This window comes from Triticum dicoccoides, chromosome 5B, assembly GCF_002162155.2.
Source record: "Triticum dicoccoides isolate Atlit2015 ecotype Zavitan chromosome 5B, WEW_v2.0, whole genome shotgun sequence".
Taxonomy (NCBI): domain Eukaryota; kingdom Viridiplantae; phylum Streptophyta; class Magnoliopsida; order Poales; family Poaceae; genus Triticum; species Triticum dicoccoides.
Window position 1 is genome coordinate 133,973,973 of NC_041389.1, and position 4,978 is coordinate 133,978,950.

The 4,978-nt window shown below is 41.1% G+C and overlaps 1 protein-coding gene across 3 annotated transcripts in view; it reads right to left on the reverse strand.

Annotated features, from left to right (window-relative positions):
• LOC119307820 overlaps positions 1-4,978 on the reverse strand; it is an 11,459-nt gene that overhangs the window by 1,008 nt on the left and 5,473 nt on the right. The window contains exons 1-2 of one of the 3 annotated variants that reach the window (XR_005149579.1): positions 4,882-4,960; positions 3,428-4,719 (exon numbers count right to left, since the gene is read on the reverse strand). The exons of 1 other annotated variant lie outside the window; for it this stretch is intronic. The gene's annotated coding sequence lies outside the window, so the exon portion shown is untranslated. Of the gene's footprint in view, positions 1-3,427; positions 4,720-4,881; positions 4,961-4,978 lie in introns of those variants that run through there. One more of the 3 variants, XR_005149580.1, reaches the window with a different exon arrangement.

Genomic DNA, 4,978 nt, shown 5'->3' on the forward strand with positions numbered 1-4,978 from the left:
ATTGATCATATTATAAAAGGACTTAACAGAGTAAATCCCAGACGCTTCTAGTATCAAGACAAGATGATCCTCTCCATCACTAGGCTTATTAGTAGATAGGAGTTGAAGCAATTCATGCCACCTGTTCAGGAATTGCATATCAACACATCGCTTAAAAGTAAGTTTGAGAACCACACCATCCCACACCTGAGCTACAGTACTCTCTTGTTGTTGGCAGATATTGTATAGATCCCAAAATTGGGTTTTCAGACTCAAGTCACCAGCCCAAGTATCATGACAAAAGCTAATACTTTGGCCATTTCCAAGTTACCATTTAGAGAAAGGTCTAGCTCTAGCCAAGGCCCATGTGATTCCTTTCCCAAAGGGGAGCCAGTATTAGAATTAGACCAGAGAAGGTTGGGCTTGTTAGTGTTGTACTTATGTTTAACTAGTGTTTTCCAATCTTTGTCACCACCCAAGAAGAATCGTTTAGACCAGGAGGCTAACAAGGACATATTGAACTCTCGTAGGTTTACCACACCTAAGCCACCAAAGGCTTTTTTTCTAGGATACAAATCCCCAATTTGCTAGATGATATTTATGATCATCACCCACATTCCCCCAAAAGAAGTGAGCCATTTGTGAAGTAATTGCCTTAATAGCCCATTTAGGGAATTTAATAACAGACATAAAGGTACATTGGAATACTAGCAATACAAGTTTGTAACAGCACCAACTTATCCTCATAGCTAAGCACCTCTCCACCCACAAATTCTTTTAATAATCTTGTCAATAATGGGTTGGAGGTCCTCTCTTCTCAATTTTAGATAGTGTAATGGGAACCCTAGGTATTTAAGAGGGAAACTCCCAATTTTGCAACAGAAGGTTTGTGAGAGTATTTTTGCACTAGCTTCATCAATATTAATGGGAACGAGCTCACATTTTTCATAATTAATTTTCAACCCAGAAAGGTTCTCAAAGCAAGCTAGTAACCATTTGAGGTTTTTAGCATGATCAATGTCAGGATCTAGAAAAAGAATAGTGTCATCTGCGTATTGTAAACTAATCAAGCTATTGGTAATAATGTGGGGAATAATCCTCGAGATAATTTCTCCCCAAACAACCTTGGCTAAAATTCTGGAGAAGACATCTGCAACTAAATTGAAGAGTATGGGGGAGCTAGGATCTCCCTGTTTCAAACCTTTACCACCCACAAAATATGGGCCAATCACATCATTAATCTTAACAGAGAAAGAACTATTCTGGATAATGGATAGAATCCATTTTATCCATTTAGGACCAAACCCCCTGGATGTTAACATCTCAATCAAAAAGTCCCAATTTACCCTGTCGCATGCTTTCCCATAATCCAACTTGAGGACCACCCCAGATTTATCTGACCTATGAAGCTCATGGATGGCCTCATGAGCAGTAACAACACTTACCAAAATAAATCTGCCCCTAACAAAAGCAGATTGACATGGAGATAGTAGTCTATCCCCAATAGGGGATACTCTATGACACAAAGCATTATTGAAGATCTTCATCGAGCAATTGCTCAAGCAAATGGGTCTAATTCTTTTTCATATGTCTAGCATCTGGTTCTTTTGGGATAAGAGTAACAGTAGAGTAATTAAGTCTTTGTATATCTAATGTACCACATTCAAAATCCCTAACCAGTGCCATGAAATCATTTTTTATCACCTCCCAGAAGGTTTGATAAAGAAGAAAGGACAAGCCATCAGGGCCAGGGGCACCATTGGCATAGGACCCCATAATGGCTTCTCTAATTTCATCCTCTGTAAAGGGTTTTTCAAGAATGTCATTCTCAGCATCTGTAAAAAGTAGTTCTGCAGACCAAAAATGATCACCCAGGTGGATATTAGGTTTTGGTTCAAAACCAAAGAGATCCTTATAAAAGTTAGTAGCAACCTCTAACATATCTTTTGTGCAGTGGACCAGGCCATCAGGGCCCTCTAGTACAGACAAGTGATTTTTCCGTCTACGATGGTTAGCCACTTCATGAAAATAGGCAGTGTTTCTATCACCTTCTAGTATTTTCCAGTCTCTGGATCTCTGCCACATAGCAGTCTCTTCTTTTTTCCAAATTTCCTCCAACTTTTTTTAGTATCATTCATTCTGAGGATATCCTCAGTAGAGACTCTGTTTTGTTCAGCAAAAACGTCAAGGATATCAAATTCTTGCAGGAAGTTTTTCTTTTCTTTTCTCTTCATAGCAGCCTCTAGGTTAATGCTCCACCCTTTAGCTTTTTGTTTGAACAGTTTGGTTTTAAACTGCCATGTCTCAATGGCAGTTTTATAGGAGGGGAGGAGTAGCCCAAACTTGTTTGACTAAGTCAGAAAACCCAGGTTTTCTCAGCCACCATTTTGCAAATTTGAAAGGTTTGTTCATTTTACTCCCCCCAGTTCCAGTGTCTCAAAGGATGGGGGCATGGTCACTCCCCACTCTAGGAAGGGAACAAAGAGTGGTTAATGGGAAGTGACCATCCCAATCAGGAGAGGAAAACACTCTGTCAATGGTAGCAAAAATAGGATTGTCTTGATTATTACCCCAGGTATAAACCCTATTGGCCAGCTTGATTTCCATGAGACCCCATTTATTAATCCAAACATTAAACAGGAAGGCCCAAGAGTTATTAATATTACCAGATGATTTCTCCTTGGCTTCTCTGACCAAGTTAAAATCATCCCCCAGTAAGACAGGATAGGACAACCCATCACATACTTCATGTAGTTCAGATATAAAATCTACCTTGTCCACAGCATAAACTATACCATATACTACTACTAGATGCCAATAAAACCCATCAATCTTATTTTTCAAGGTAAGAATCAAGCAATATTTTTGTTATATAACACCAATACACTCAAAGGGGCAGGAGTTGACCCCTACAAGGATCCCACCGGCAGAACGAGCAGCAGCCAAAGAATGCCAAATATAATCAGTAGACCCGGCTAGTATCTTTAAGAAGGATTCAGAAATATTCTCTCTTTTAATTTCTTGGAAACCAAAAAAGTTTGGTTTGTATTTATTAACTATATCAGACATGCACTGTAATTTTCCTTTTTGCCCCATACCCCTAATGTTCCAAAAGAGACCTATTGTGGAATTTTAAATGGGTGTTAAAGGCTAAAAAGCCCATGTCTAGGAGCAGTTACCAGACTAACAACAGAGCCAGCAGTGCCCCCTGGGTTGTTGGACTCAGGTCTGCCTTTTTCAGGAGTACAAACTCCACTCCCTCACACCGAATATCACTTAACTCACCAAGCAATGATATTTCAGGGTTTTGAGAAGCAAACTCAAGGCATTTTCCAGTTTCATCTCTCACCAGGTTACTTATAATATTTTTCCCTTCTAGAACAGAGTGACCAAACAGCAGAGGCATAAGCCTCTAAATTATCAAAAGAAGCACTATTAAAGGACTTACTTTTGGAAGTAGCAGGGATTTCCAGGTTCTTCCTCATCTTGTATTCTTCAGCTGTTTCCATTATATTTTGGTTCCTCTGCACTCTTGTTGAAGGCCTTTGAGAGAGAATTGGGCCCCATTTACCAGAGATGTTTTTCTTGAAGGGAGGGGGGAGGGATATTGTTACCAGCAGTATCATTTCTGACCTTGTTCCTCAACTCCAGCATCTTCAGACAGTTCATGACTGGCTCATTTAAGGTCTCCATTTCACTATCAGTATCTCCAGCTTCAGTGGCAGTATCTGAACCATAGCTATTAAAATCTCTCAGTAGGCCAGAGCAGTATATTTTCTGGGTAGAAACTGCAAGACTGCCAATAGTGTCAGCAAAATCAGCTTCAGCTTGAGGATCAGGTGTGTTCATCTCAGGCCCATCTAGAAGTTTGATAGGTTCAGCAAAGGGGAGGATGACAACAGTCTCACAACTTTCTTTCGCCACATTATCCTCAGGTTTTTTGCAAGGAGTATAGTAAGCTTCCACCAATGCAGGAGGATGAAAGGTGGTGCACTCCTTACCTTTACTAGCAGGTGGGTTTTCAGAGGTGCTAGCTCTATTAGCTAGATCCAGTTCATCAAAACCATCCTCACCATCTTCCAAGCGGTCCTTGTCAGTATCACCCACATCAAGATCATTTTTAAAGCCATCCACATCTATATCAGTAGGTCCATTATCATCATTAGGATAATCAGCACCCACTTGTTCAAGACCTTCAACAGTGAAAGATAGAATGTATAGCTTTTTCCTCATTTCCATAATCCGTTCAAAGGAATTTTCTCAGGACTCCTGCACACGATCTTGATTTTGACTTTCTCATAAAAGCTCTTCATCAACCCATTCCAGTCCACATCTACCAGGGTCCCAAAGCACGAGGCAATCTGAGAGAATACCTTCCACGTGCACCATTTTGACGACAGGCCTTCAACAACAACCCAAGCTTCAGTCAATTTGGAGAAAGGGTCTATTGCACCAGTCCATTTCTCAACAGAGACTGAAACACCAGTAATTGGCAGATCAAAGGTAGGGAATTCAATTAGTTCTTCAACATTCTTCCAAGGAGGGAATCTAACCAATAAGTTTTTCTCTAAGAGTGTTCTGACTTGCCATGGCCACTGTCTAAGCTTGCAGAAGATCTCAGAAAGATTTTTAATCAGATCTACCTGGTTGATCTCTCCTTTAACCATATGGACCTCGCCACAGTTCCTGAAATCAGCCAATTCGCTTCATGGCCCACAGGTGCATCAATATGATAGAATCCTAAACCAAGAGCAGAGCTGTCAAAAAAGGTTGCAATAGGGTGTAGCCGCGCCCAAGCTGAACAGTTGCTGACATTTTGCCCCTCTAGACCACAGGTAAAGCAGATTTTCTTCTCTACGCAGTTACCAACATAATGCTAGGCCCCCCACATGTGAAACATACCATGTCTTTGTATCTCTCGTCGAGGATCTGGGTGAGTGGCGCAGGTGGAGCGGCTGGTGGAGGTATGGCCGCAGGCGGCGGGGCTTGACGCGGCGTA